The 15305-nt window shown below is 40.8% G+C and overlaps 1 long non-coding RNA gene across 3 annotated transcripts in view; it reads left to right on the top strand.

Moving 5' to 3' along the window:
• The first annotated feature begins 601 nt into the window (after nucleotides 1-601).
• LOC139828128 (uncharacterized) overlaps nucleotides 602-15305 on the top strand; it is a 32124-nt gene continuing 17420 nt past the window's right edge. For 2 of the 3 annotated variants that reach the window (XR_011739418.1, XR_011739419.1), the window contains exon 1: nucleotides 602-761. This is a non-coding gene — a long non-coding RNA (uncharacterized lncRNA). The remainder of the gene's footprint in view (nucleotides 762-15305) is intronic. The other variant, XR_011739420.1, reaches the window with a different exon arrangement.

The following is a 15305-nucleotide window of genomic DNA, read 5'->3' as shown; positions in this document are numbered from 1 at the left end:
AGCAATGCTCGGGCCTTTACACGGAGCTGTCAAAGCAGCCTTGGGCAGAGTCTAAGCAACAGATGTGTTTCCAGAATCAAATGCTAGTGCATCATGTGAAATATCATCCTGCCTCAGTCATTACAGAGTTGTGCATGTGTCTCCAACCCAGTTTTAGGCTTTTTGAGGAGCTCGTGTGGGAAAAGTGATGTCTGTCTGAACTCTGTCCAACCCATGTATTCACTGTTGGTCTTAGGCTATGGGAAAATATTATGTAACAAAATGGATATGCCATGTTAAGTGTACCAAGACAATAGCAAGGACCTCATAGGAATGTCCTTTTATAGTGTAAGTATCCTTGTCACTTCTGAGTGTGTCACAGCAGTGTAGGGTGCTTTGGAAAACAGGTTGCCAAGGCTTGGTGGCAGGACTTCAAATCTGTGAATACTTTCTTACCGCTTTTCCTTTTTTTTTTTCCCCCACATTGTTTAGCTCATGAGATATGCTTATAAAATTAAATGTCAGAGGGCACATTTAATGGGACTGAATTTGTTCAAAGGTGCTAGCTGTGATCTCTCTGCTATTCTTTATGTGTTTTTTTTTTTTTTCTAGTTCCCACCATACCAGGATTTTCTTCCCAGCTTGTGTGTTGTTAAGGATGACTGTCCCTCACCCTTTCTCTGGTGCCGCATCTGAGGAGGAGCATGGGCAGATCTACATGTGTTCATGATTCTGTTGTGTTCACAGTTCCAGGTGAGGCCCCACTCCCTGGGTTCAGCATGGTGAGTCAATAGGTTTCTGTCATTTATATTAAAATAGGAGGTTGGGTCAAAGTACAAAAGTCAAATTTGGCATTTCAAACACCCATTAGCTGCCAAGATTCCAAAATTTCTCCTTCTCTATTATGAACACTGAGGTTATTAATATTTTGTAAAATTTGAGTCTATTTTAGGGTCTACTTTTTCAGAATTTGCTGGTCTATAATACCGCTACAGTTTGGGAAGCTGCTTATTTAAGTTTATTTTGTGCTAATATGGGCTCAAACTAGAAGGAAAATATCTACCCATTTAAACCAGTTACACCTAATAAAATAATGATTAGGCATAATAGAACATAAAATCAATTATGTTAATATGTAGAGCTTTTGAAAGTGATAAAAAGTCTTTGTTCTATACAATATATAATCTTGGTAGTATACAAGAGCAAATAAATCCTCTTCATAAGGTTTAAAAGTATTCAAAGCAATAATTTTTTTATGTCTTTTATGAGAAGCAGATCAAAGATATAAGCTTCCACCTTTTAAGATAGCAACTGCTCATTTGCTGTGGTGAAGAAAAAATGTTTACTCATGCTCACTTGATCAGACTATTGGTATTTGGTTTTTAATTTCCTTTTTCTGAAGCATCAAGAATGGGTTACATTGATTCAGTGGCCCTTTGGGGCTGTTTTCTTTTTCTGTTTGGTCCCTGTGGAAGCAGTGTAGAAGCTGTTGCTAGGAGCTTGTGGAAACATAGGTGATGGTAGGTTCTTTACTATTATCTAGGAAGCTTATATTTTCCTTCTTTGATTCTGGGGACATATGTTTGTTAATAGGAAAGTTTTCTATGAATATAAACATTTTTCATCTGTTTTATCTCTTCATCATTGTCACTTTCCCTATCAGTATAATTAGTTATACTAATTACAATATAATTAGTTATTCTAAGTTATGTGTTAAACCCATGTATATTACCAACTGTTCTGCAGAAAAAAGCAGAAAAGAGATGCCCCTTCAGAGTAATCTCTGAAGGTCTGAGGCAATATTCTGATGGATCAGCAGCTGCATAGTGGGACTTACCCAACAGAGAGCAGAGGGGTTTGTTTCTGATTTCACTGAGGGATGCTCAGTGCTGTTCTGCACCATGGAAACACATGTCTCAGTCCCTGCAGTGAAGCACTGAAGGATGAAGTTGTTTAAGCAACACAAATTATCTCTCCATCGGAGTGTGAGGTTAACTTTTTCAAGCCCAGCGCAAAAAAGGTTGCAGTAGTTTGCTGTCATCACTGGCTTCTACAGCAATACTTAGCATTGCACAGGCAAACCTTCCCCCATGTACACGCTTTCCAAGGCAACCACTTGCCTTTCTGTGGCTAAATCTGTGGCTAAAGCTCTTTGCAGGACAAGAAGGCATCCTGAGAGAAACAACACAGAGAAAGCAGTCAGCAGTCCTGTAACACTTTTCTTGGAATCTGTGCTAAATTGCCTCTTGAGTTTAATGGGGCCAAGTCTGGGTTCTAGGTGTTAAGGGAATTGTGCCCAGATATTTGAATGTAAAACTCATAGTACAGATCATACTAATTTGGGGACAACATTTCTTATGATGCTGCAATCTCTTTTCTGAGGCCTGCCTGTAACCTGGACCATCACATTCTTATTCAAAAAGAAGAGTATATCCAGACCAATTACTGATATAGCACCCTGCTTGGTTTGAGTTATTCTTATATTAATTCATTGTAAAGAGATAATGTGAGACCACAGAAAACCTAGCCACTTTTAGCACCCCAAGTGCTTTTGCCTGTCCTGATGATGTGTCACAGATAATTGATAGTGACACAGCAGTGCCTTTGAACTGGGAGTTGCTTGTTCAGGTTACGTGCACTTTCCAGGTGAGGAATCCTTTGATAAATTCCACTAGCCCTGTAAATAGTACTTTGTGGTGCAAAAATCCATTTTTTTCCCCTTTTGGAGAATGGAGGAACTCTCTTGCTACACCCGCCTTGCTTCGTACCTGGTGCTACACTGCCTGTGCTGCAGAGGCCGGGACTCGTCAAGCACTCAGCACTGCAAGGCTGGAGCCAAAGCAACCGTCTGGTGGGTTACAGTGCAGTGCTGGCAGAGACAAAGGTGAATCCTGCTCAACACTCCTATGACTTGGTAGGGTAGAAGAAAACTAATGGGGCAGAGAGTGATTTGGGCCTGAATGTGATCAGTCCTCTGCTTTCCCCCAGTAATTGCTGAATAATTTGAATAAAGGTTTTAAGACATGGGGTATTTTTTTGTCATTAGCCAGTGGTTTTATAAAAGAACATTTATAATTAAAACAGTCAAGAAGTGCTGTAGTCAAAATTCCTCTGCTCTGCCACTGGCTATGTATGTGATAGTGAGCAGCACACGCACTGAATACTTCAGATTATTCATAATAATTACTGTCTTGGGAATCAGGGCAGAATATGCTATTGCTTCTTGGAAATTACTAAGAACAAGCAATACTGAAAACAAGAACTGGTTCTTTACTCAAACAACATGCCTAATGAATTAATCTTCATATTATGTTCTGTTTGAGGTACTAGCTGTTCTTTAAGGGAAAAATATAAGTGAAAATATTATGAAACCCTGTAATTGTGCAGATTTGTTTCTCTAATACATTTTATGATAGTATAAAAACTTCCATCTATAACTTCGGTGGCTAGAATTTATCTTTGAGCTCATGGCAGGGAGAAACAGTAGTGGGTAAGCACATCAGCTACCAACTTTATCTAGTGCTTTTTCTGTGAAAACTTTTTCAAATGACAGTAACCTAGTATTTGAGATGATTGCCTTCCCAAATAGTGCAGCATCATGAGAAGTGATGTTTAGAAAAAAATTGCTGATGCTGTGGATCAGTTGTCCACACTATACACCTTTCAGGGGATTTCACTCCAGACTATTTCTAGATCAGTGTTGAGAACTGAGTTCCCATTAGTGGTTCCTCTAATATCTTGCAGTTTGATTTAATTTGCAAAGAATCCAGGTTGTGTGTGCTCAGTGCGACTCAACACACAGTGAAGTGAACATTACTAGAAGTTAACTCCCGTAGTGCTGTCCTGATCTGAACTTAAACACTAGTGTAGATACACCCTTTGGTTGATGCTGAATTTTCAATAAGTATTTGTGACATCTGCCCATTAGAGGACTGCACCTTCTTTGCTAAGTGCAGAGGAAGTATTGCCAAAAACAGCCTTTGTACTTTAAACCTCCCCTAAAGCCTGTGAAGTAGAGGAAATCTGCATTTATCTGTGATCTGAGTTAATTCGAACAGCCGTTATTTGGAACAAATCGTAATCACTCCTTCCTGTAATGAATGTAAATATTCAAATTGCCAGATGGATTTGAGTGAGTGACAGCCTAATTTGGGCTTACAAAATTAATAACAAAAATCTTAAACTGAAATATTTCAGCCCTTCCTCTACAGTTAGAGTTAAAAATTAACAACATATGGACATTTTTGGAGGAATAAGAGGCCTCAGACCACTAGGGAACATTTGGGCCATGGATTCTACCACACAGAGCCTTAATATGGTGCAGTAGAAAATAAGGTGTATGCTGTAGAATTATCAATCATGTCCGTGTATGTTCAGTGTTTATACAGTTTCCCCAAGTGACCTTTGACTTCAATAGCCTTAATCAAAAATACCTGCCTGTAGACTGGTATTTATATTCGAAATTCAGCGATTCTCAGAGTGATAAATAACCAAGAGTATTGACCTTGGAGTATGAAGTCTGACCCATTCCTAGCAAGCGGAGCTACAGTTGTAATAAGCAAAATGTCTTGGGATTAGCTAGCAATCCAATATTACTAGTGGCTTTGCACCTTCTGCTTCATTCATCTGATTTGACAGAGAGTTCATTTTCATTGCGAAGATGCCATTTCTTAGTTGTTTCCATTGCTGTGCCTGCTTTGGGTGGAAAATATAGGGTTTGCTGGAAATTCTTTATTTTCTCTGAGGATTATCACACTCCAAGTCTGCAGCAAGAACAAGGGAAACATTCGTATTCGCTACGGGATGTCTTTTCTGGTGAAGTTCTTGTGTCAGAAGGTGAGAGCTGGGGAAAACCACTACAGACAATAGGCTATTGAATATCCACTGTGTCTTGTTGCACTACACAGGAGCCAGTGGGGACTTCAGAGAACCACAAATATTTTTGCCAGCTTGCTAAACGTATTTCTCTGAGATCAAACTACAGACTGATCCAGCCAAGTAGGATAAGGCAATGCAAAGAGTGCAGTGAGACAGATTGAATATGCAAAGGTAGGGTTTTTTTGCAAATTAAGTATCTGTATCACAAATCAAAGGCAGTAAGTACATCTTCAAGGTGCTGTCCATAAGAAGGCTGTATCTAAACGCAATACTGATGCCTATTGGATGTAGCTGTGCATAAATAATGAAATAATCTCTCCAAGTTGTCAAGTGATTCTTATATCACTCTTGGCCATATTAACAATACAGAGGGTGTAGGCTAGAGGAAACTGCTGTTTCTGGATCACCCTGATGTACATCTGAAGAGGGGGAGCTTTCTTTGGTAGAGATATTGTCACATGCTTGTCTCAGCAGACTGTCTTTCAAGCCTCAGTGAGCCCTAAGGCCACCCAGCAGAAAGGTGGCTGACGATAAAACACTGGTTTCTAAGGAGAGCATTCTTTCTTGCTATCTTAGCTGCACATATTAATTGTCCTGCCATTTTGGGAATAATTCACTTTGTATAATTCAATTTCAGGTATTGTCTAGGTATAAAAGGTGCCTGTGTCTATGTAAGGAAATAAAAATGTCTTCTGTGTTATAAGAGAGTAGAAAGAAATAATGAGCCATTCTTTGTCTTTTCTGCTAAATATAAATTGAAGAACCCCTTTGTACCAATGGACTTCTGATCATAGGGAGACAGAGAATCAAACGTCTTAGCTTCTTTTTTCTAGTTATTTATTTATTTGTTTATTTATTTATTTATGGCTTGTTCTTTTTATCTTAGTTGTGTGACACACCCTTTATGCCATGGGCTCCTTCAAGTCTCTGTAAAACAGCTATAAAAGTATTGCAGTATAACCTTGCTCATCAACAAAAGTCCTCCTCATCAGATACATTGCTGCCTTGAACAGTCCCCTGAATGACAGCCAGCATCCTTGGAGCATGGGGAGGGGATGAGAAAGGCGAGACTGCCAGGACATTGGCAGAAAGAGGGAAGAGTCTTCATATCATCTGCCACCCACCTTGCCTTGCTGGCTTTGCCCTCTCCCTGCTGCAGTACCCAGCTCTACTGGAGTTCATCCAACATGGGATGTACTGTTCTGAGGTCACAGGAGGAACAAACACAAACCAAGAGCTTGCGGTGTGCCTCTGCTGTGCTTCTCAGGGATGGAAACTTTTGCCACTAGTATTTTTCTGTACTACAGCTGTGTTTTAGCATCCTCAAGACAGTTCAAGGAAACGTGAAAATGCATTGTCTAGGACCATCACCAAAACCCAGGTGTCAGAGTAATTCTTATAAATGATACATTTCACCAAATTATATACTTCATTCTAAGAATGCCTTCAAATAAGGAGATGATCACGTTCCTCTTGCAGCTCTCCCCAGTTTGCCAGCCCTCAGGTGCAGCAGCTCCTGCTTGCCAGCCCTCTTCCCTGTTGCCCCTGCCCCAAGCCTGGAAGAGGAGCAAAGAGGACAAATGGGCTCAGCAGCTCTGCTTGTCAGACTGTTTCTCAGTTTCAATATGGGAGGTAAGAGAAGGGCAGAGGAAGGGAAACCCTTATAAATGGATTGTGGTTGGCAGCACTTGTGCAGGTTCAGCCAGCTCTTCCTGGGCTTTCTGTCTCAGTGGTGAAAAATTTCTAAAGGTCATCAGAAAGCTAAGCATGCAAGGGTGGAGTTTTAGCTGTGAGGGTGCAAAATGGTATTGCAAAAAGATGGCTTTGAGGACGTTTTTTTAAAAATACCTTAATTTTGAAAAGCTATAGGTGTGATTCCTTCTGATATTGGACACCCCCACCCATTTCTAAATAACTTCGGAGAAGTGAAGCAATATGTTATGACTCATTCTCCAAGGTTAGGGCAATTTGACCCTGATTATCCATTTTCATTTTTAACACCAGTTCCTATGTATACTGCGATGCCAGTTCAGGTTCGCCAGCTGTTTCCCACCCAATGAACTGTAAGTTTCCTGATATGGAAACATCTGTACTCTCCTCTAATAGGAATAATCTAAAAGGCAAGGCCCACTCTTGGGAAGGCATTTGATAATGCCCATTATAGCAGTGAGGGAATACTGAGAAAAGTAGTTAAGACTCATTAGTCTCAAAGTCTTTAATGATGAGGAATATCTATTCCTTGCATTCCTCTACAGACTTATCATAAACTGAAAATGAGGATGCAGTAACAGTTATTGACTGTTTCACTGCATAACTTTATGTAACTGAAAAAATATACCTCAGACACTTGCAATAATAAAAAAAAAATGCTTGCAATTTATTAACTATTTCAATGAATCATGTTGCTATGAGAGTTCTGGAAACACACATAGTGTCTTCTGATTTAAAATTGTGTATTATCATATATGAGGGCTTGTTAGTATCCATCAGCCCAGGATTTAGAATTGCTCTATGAAAAGGAAATGTTGAATCTTCATAAATTATCTACAAGATAGGCTGATATTGTCAGTTACTCTGAAAGAAGGGAAACTGAGAAGCAAGGGAGCCATACCACTTGTTCATTTGCTAAAGCCTGAAGAGAATGGCAGCACTTCTGCTTGCCAGTCTTGTGCTTTGACCACGTGCAATTCCAGCAACTTTAAAGGATTACTGTTCATGATATAGCTCACTAGCATTAAAGCTTTGACCTGTCTCACAGGTCCAGGAGGTATTAAGTTAGGACATGGAAATTCACCTACCAGGTTTACTCGTGGCTGAAAACTTGTGAAGTGGTTGTGGATCAACTTCTAGACCACTTGTTGTCCTCGTTCTAGAGCAGGTGAAACCTCTGCCTTGTGCTGATAATGCACAGTCCTGGCCCTCTGAAGCAGCTATGCCCTTTACCCCTTGCAATGGTGATGGGTAAGTAAGAGAAAGAAATGAAGAGGCATGTAAGTGCATAGCGCTGTATTATCAAAGGATCAGCTTTATCCTGACTGATTTTCTAACGAATAGTTTTCCAGTAAGATAGTGCTAGGGCAGCAACCATACTTGACTGAAGATTCCAGACCAGTATGTACAGGAAGAAGGCGAGCCTGCTCAGCAGGTCAGATCATGGGTTCTTATCTGTTGCCCAATCTATACATCACTAAATGCTCACCAGAAATTTGATAAGATTAAATAGTAACTCAAGATGAGGCTGAAATTGTGCTGTTCTTTCTCAGTTGATGAACTCACGAGTGTTTCCAAGCTGACACATTTGGGTGTGCACCCTGACTCTGTCTCAGCACCATCTCAGGGTGATTCTTCCTGGTTGTCTACCAGCAGCCTTCCTCAGGATTTCTGGGCAGCTTCAGCTGCAATCAATCCTCACCACCCTGGGTGAGAGGCCAAGCACAGATTTCCCTGATTTCACCAGTTGCTCTTTTTAATGCTTTCCTCTTAGCTATCCAGGTTTCCTAATAAAGTAAGTAGAAGGTGTGAAGGATAGAGCCATCTGCACTTTATGCCCTAGAGCTGGAGCCTATGTTAAGAATCATGTGCTTGGCATTTGGATTTAATTCCAAACAAATAAAAATTGCAGCCCAAATGATGCTGATAAGGTCATCACTGCTCCAGAAGGATTCTTGCAGAGATGGTTCCATTAAGGTGGGTTTCTCACTTGTGGAGACTTAGTATGACTATGCTGTAATTAAGGGGACAATTGCTGATCCAATGCTTATGAAATATAGAAACCATCTGTGAAAACAAAATCAGCATCCAGGCAGGTGATTTTCCTACTCATAGATATGTTCTTGCCAAGTGTTGCCACAATACAGTCTGGGCCAAGATTTCTTTTTCTGCAGATAACTGGAAATGAATGGCAATTACACTCATTAGAACTTTAGAATATTTCATTTGAATAGACCCAGATCAAGGTCCAAATTCTTAGCTAATTTATGCAAGGTAAACTTTGAGATTTGTCATTTCAATGACTGTTCATCTCTATTATCACTTAAACCAAGTATATTAAGTTATTCTGTTATTAGAAAAAAAAAAAATCACTTAATTGGATCAATGTATCATTGCTCATCTTTGAGCAGCATCACACCTGAGACAGGCTTATCACACACACAGACTCACGCTATATCCACTTGATGTCAGCTTCAGCTTTATTTTATCCTCTCTGATGATTCTGCTGTGTTTAACGATTCTTTTTCTATTTATTTTTTGTTTGTTTTTAGAAATGAAAATCCATCTCTCAACAGAAACAGACAAATAAACAAAACAACAACAACAACAACAAAAACACCCAGCAAACAAATGATAAAACAAACCACAAACCCCATCATTTGGATTTAGGAAATAGCTTGCTTGTTTAAAAACAGGTATACTGAAGAGTGTTCTGGTGGTGATTTCAGTCTCATTATTTAATTATGTGTTCCTATAATTGCCTTAATATGGATATGACATATGCATAAATGGAAATAAATTAGGTGGAAATGTCAGGACATCCATTTAATGTATAAATTTCTAATCTATTCAAAGACTGTTTCCCATTGGGTTCTATTCTTTTCAAGCTTTAGCTGCTGCCAAAGAAATGGTGCAGCTTAACTGTCACAGATAAATCTGTGTGTCCGTGGGTACGATTCCATTCCCTAGACTTAGATTCCTAATGCCACTTTACATTTCCTAGGAAATGCTGTCTGGCCTCCATTTGGCACTGCAGACATGGTGCATGTTTTCCAGGGTCTGTAGATGTTTAGGCAATTGAATCCAGTGCTTCAGATGCAGGACACAGAGAAGTGCTGTTCATGCCAGAGATCATGAGGGATGGGCCCTATTGAAGGTATGGTTAAAAAAAAATAAACAAAAGCAGCTTTGCAGTGGCATCTAAAATATCAAGGACAAGGAAAGCAGTCCTACTGGAACCACACCTAAAACTGCAGGGGTGAGTCAAATTAAGAAATTAGGAGAGGTACTGATCAGATAGCCCTGAATGAAACTGTTCTAATTAGCAAAATCATCCTCTGTGCTGTTCCTGCCCCTGATTCGAAAGGACTTACCTTCCTGCCATGCGAATGTCCAGCAACAGCATGAGTGTTGGCCTCTCTGTCATAAAGGACTGATAGCTCTTCTCTTATTCCCTACAGCGAGCACTTTTTGCTAAGTGTCACGGGACAACAGGGTCCAAAACAACTTTTATTAAACCGGTGAGAAACAGGGTTTTAGCACTCCAAGAGTGGCTTAAATAGAGGTTCGGTTATCAGTTGAGGAACATTATTAAGGGGCAGCAACTAATACAACAGGCGGTCCACAGTGTGCATGCACGTGGCTTCACCCAAAACAATGCCGGAACCGCCTCTGAGTCCTGGAGGAGTACACACTTGCCTGAACACGGTGCGGGATTATTCTTAAAGAGATCCAGGTACTCGTAGTGAGTATGGAAAGTGTATGCTCACGATTCCGCGAGGGTAAATTTATAATACAATCGCAATCCTGCGAGGGTTAATTTACTTACACGTGCAAATGTGTACGGAATACTACACGTGCTTATGTGGAAGCACGGGAGCAAAATACACTCGCGATTGTGCGAGGAATTAACTTAAAGTATGCGTGCAAATGTGCACGGAAAGTTACTCGTGCATATGTGCACGGAAAGTTACTTGTGCTTGTATTAAACACGGAAAGTTACACGTGCATATGTGCATGGAAAGGATAAATACACTTGCGATTATGAGAGGATTAATTTTACACGTGCTTATATTAAGCACGGGAAGTTACACGTGCAAATGTGCACGGAAAGTATAAATACACTCGCAATCCTGCGAGAAGCTTTACTCACACACGTGGCGGCAAGGCAAGCACAGTCTCCATCCCAGGGAGGGGGGGCTCTCGGCGGCAGCATCTTGCTCATGCTCCGAGAGACCCGCAACAATGGGCGGAATCTCGCCGAGAGTCCCGTTTTTTATAGGCTGATTAGACCTGACTGTAGGCATTCCAGAAGCTTCTCTGCAGCCCCACCCTGGCTGTGAGGTACCCCTGAAGCCTCCAAACATCCCCCACACTGGCCGCAGGTGCCCAGCAGCTCACTGGTGCCTCGGCACTCCCTTCTCCTAATGGCCCTGGCCAGGGTGCTCTGGGGCCAAACGAAAGAAGCTGTTAGCCTCAAGTAGCAGAGAGGGAGATGTGCCTACTCCTTCCATACTGAAGGAGTGGGGGGAGAGAGGGGGATTTGCATTCTGCCACACTAAGGTACCAGTGAAGAGAAAGGAGATTTTATATAATCCTGTATAATTTTCATTCTTTGAAATTATACACAGTAAACAAGGTCTGAATTGGCTTAATCCCTGCTCTGGATGTAGCTGTTATTTGATTTAGGAGAAACAGAAACTCTGCTTTGTAACAGACCAGTTGGGAAACCCAAACTGCTAATTTCATGTTTCATGAACAGGTTTGTGCTCCCTGGTGACTGAACCAAAGCTTTGTCTCTCAGAATCACATTTCCTAGTGTGTTTGCCATGCCGAGGTGTCGAGGAAGGGAACTCTTGAACCATGAGTAGTTACTGAATGACAGGGCAGGAAATGAACAATAGAGAAACATATAAAATATTATTTTTATCCTTAAACACAAGACATGCTGTGACTGTCCTTGTAAGGGACACTCAGACATACTATTTACTGCTTATGTCATCTCTGGCTCTTCTCCATACTCAAATGATCCTGCTTAAACCTTACGGTTCATATGCCAGTTAGTTCTTATACTTTACTTACCTGTCTTGAAGCAGTGTCAACTGACATTAAAGATGAATAATGCAAGAAACTTAGAACTATGCCCTCTGGAAAACAAAACAAAACAAACACACAAAACCAAAACCAAACCAACCGAACAAAAAGTGGGGACTGTGGCTTTGCTCTGCTCTGCAGGGACAGTGAGCATGATGTACCCACCTGGAAAAGCTATATCACTTTGTATTTATACTTCAGAGAGGTCTTCTTTTTCACCACAAAATTTGACCAGGTTGCCTGATGTCTAGAAGTCATGGAGAAAATGTCTTTCTTGTCCTGAATATATATGACATGCATAGTAATGTGCACGTGTTGGGCAGTTTTATGGGTGCTACACAAAAGCTTCTTCTTCCCTTTGCAACCCAGTTGAAGTGTGATGCTATTTAGCATGGGAAAAAGAATAGAAAATGATGATCTTAAAATTATTTGTCTCCTCCTGGCAGGGCAATGCTTAACATGGTTGTAGCTGCTTCCACCAGCATGGAAAGCTGTCTATAGAAGTTGATACCAAACATACACTGAGTAATTGCATTTGTCCTTCTGTTGTGTATTACAGAAAACTGATGTTGAAAACAGATGTAGTTTGAATTCATTTCTAGTGGTGAATATGATCTTGGATATATGCCAGACAGTAGTGGTTTTACTGGGATTTTCTAGACATGATATGATTTTTGAGAGTCTCAGTTTGAAGTCAGTGACTGAAGCTGTTGTCAGGTTCCTTAGTGTGTTTCTGGCACAGTGAAAGGAAGGAACAGTATTTATTATTGTCTCTGACACCTAAAAGATCAAGGCTTTTCACATGTTTTGACAGTCTCTTTGTGTCTCTTTGGTGATGATGGAAAAAAGCACTGATGTAGATGGAATTTCCAGCAATAAATATCAAATGTTCTTTATACCTTGCCCAAAAGAGAAGGTGAGTTTTAATGTTTTTCTTGAAGCATGTGGAAAGCACTTCTGTACATCACTAGTTACATCATCATAAAGCTGCAGCTTTAGGCAATAATTTATTCCTGATGATAATAATTCAAAGCTACAAAAAGTTCTTTTAGACTCCCTGAGAACAATAGCAAAAGCTCAGCAGGAACAGCAGCTCTAGTTGCCCTAGGGCTTTCTTTTGAGTGGGAAATCAAGAAAGGTGTCGTGTCCTGTGCTCTCTGCATTTGGTGATTTGCCCGACCTTGTGACACTGTCCAAGAGAAGAAGTATCAGGAAGTATCAGCAGTTTCCATCTGCATGGCAGCACTTAGGGAAATACCAGGGCTAATTTTTTTTACCAATGAGACATCTGGGATACAAATTCTTCTGATACTTATAAGTAATAATGGTATATTCCAGTGATTCCACAACCTTTCTTCTGCCTGAGTAAATAGGCATAATTTCTAGCACCTACAGACTAATGGTCAGAATGTGGGATGGGCCTTGTACCTTTCTTAAAAAAGATACGTATTTTGCTTGAGTTGCTTCGGTGAGGCACAGTGCTTGTGCTGTTGGGACAGTGCTGCAGCAGCACTGTCCGCTTTGTAACCCCTCTGCTCCTGCCTCTGGGCTATCAGAACAAATTGATCTAATGAACTAGGAGGGGTGTTGGGCCAGAGTCTTCTGGGAGGAAACGCATCTGTTCTGGAGCTGATTTCTTGTGAAACTTGCTGAGTCTCTTAGCTGTTTAAAGTGCTAAGAACGTGTTGGCACTTGAAGGACCTCTCCAACCCGTCTATGGACTTACTGTGCTGGAAGCGATAATTTCATCACTTGAATGGACTTCATCTAAGCAGAAGCTGTTCTTTTTCTTGTGTGTGTTTGGGGATAAGAGCTGTTCTGTTTTTTGATGTCTATATTAGAAGGGAGTCAAAGACAAATGACTGAGACCTGTGCTACATGTTGGGCATGTCAGGTTGCATGTGGCTGCATTTGGAACATGACCACATTGCACTCACCCTCTGAATACTCCTCACTGTGCTCCTTCTTCTGCCTAGAACCAGCTAGAGGTGAATTTTTTTCTTAGGTATTTGTTTGGTTTAGGATTCTTAAGTTATGTGGACAGATGCTGAAAATGGTGTATTAACTCCCATTGCAGTGGGGCAGTGAAGCAGGTCTGTGTGAATGAGATAATGTGTACACAGTGCAGCTGTGGTTCAGCAGTGGAACAACATCCCCAGAAGCTGGAAGCCCAGGTATTCTGTGCTCTCCAAAATTTAGTTGTACTCCATATTACTATTCTGGAGAAAGTGTTATCATACAAGTAGGACATAATTCCACATTTTCATATTTTCCCTTTTCAAGGACATTACAGGTGCCTGGGTGTCTACCCAGGCAGTGAGAGCCTCCATCTCTGGGATTTTCATCCACAAAATGCAATTGAATATGCTGGGATCCTATCTCATGTCCCTGACAGATCCACAGACTAGGGATAGAGAAACAAGAGATCGTTATGGGGTTGTCTCATTAGAGCACTCTCTGTCTTGTGTTTCACGATTGGCGATTCATGAGGTCTCTCCTGGTGGCATGATTCTAATCTAGGGGTTCTAGATAAAACTAAAAATACTGGCCTTTGGACAACTCATCCTATGAAGATAGGCTATAATCTCCAGTGCCATGGTAGTAATTTCTAGCTGCTTCTCTTATTTGGAAACAAAGCACAAATACATACAAGGTATGCATTCTTATATGGCCACAAAAGCCTTCAGAAACATGCTCAACGTGACAGCAATAACCAATGTGTTAAAATGGTCTGAATGGAAAAAACTATTTTCCTTTTCCACAACTTGGCACAGATCCTATTCCCTAGTGCATTAGGTCACATCAGCGTGTGCTACACGATATGACGTGATGTACCTTGAGTGCAACTGACACAGCATTACTTCTCCCCACCACAGAGAGGTACGTTGGACTTCTGGGCAGCAACTGCTGCAGTTCTAGACCCTCCCTGATATCTGCAGTCAGCCAAGTGAACCACGCTCTGAAGCATTTGCATTTAATAGAAAATTGTTCTCTTTGTGCCAGCTTGGGGAAAGTGTTTCCTTACAGGGCATCTCTACTGCCATTGTGTCAGAAAGTCATGTTGTTCTGTCTGTTGATAGCTGACACTCAGCAGGTGCTTCAGAGACAATGCAGCAGTGAGTTGGAGAAGCCTGAGCACACTAGAGCATGTGCCAAGTCATTCCCACTGAATGAGTGAGTTATATTCCATCACAATAATATTTAAATGGTAAGCACAAAAACAGAAGCCTCATGGCTATCCACAGGTATTGAGAGTTCTGCACTGACATTTTAAACCGTAATGTTAAACCATTGCAGGAAATAAATGTTGTGAAAACTGTGCTAAGAGGGCAGCTTTCAAAAACAAAAAATTTGAGAAACTCTTTGAGATAATGAACTCTAGGTGATTAAACCAATGACCTTCCAGGTCACCAGCAGGATTGCAGCCATGCTCTCATTATTTTAGATTATCTTGTGTTTTTGTAGATCAATAACTTTTAGATTGTACATTTTTTTTCTTATATGTCTTCTTCTTGTTTGATGGTGTGTAGGACCTTGCCAGAAGTCGAGGGTAAATGCTGTTCAGATACGCAACAGGGAAGATTGTACCTGCCCTGATCATTATGAAAGTATATTTCCAGACTCTAATGATAATATGGCTGTTG

This window comes from Patagioenas fasciata, chromosome 5 (assembly GCF_037038585.1).
Source record: "Patagioenas fasciata isolate bPatFas1 chromosome 5, bPatFas1.hap1, whole genome shotgun sequence".
Lineage (NCBI taxonomy): Eukaryota > Metazoa > Chordata > Aves > Columbiformes > Columbidae > Patagioenas > Patagioenas fasciata.
This window is presented reverse-complemented; position numbering and strand designations above follow the sequence as displayed.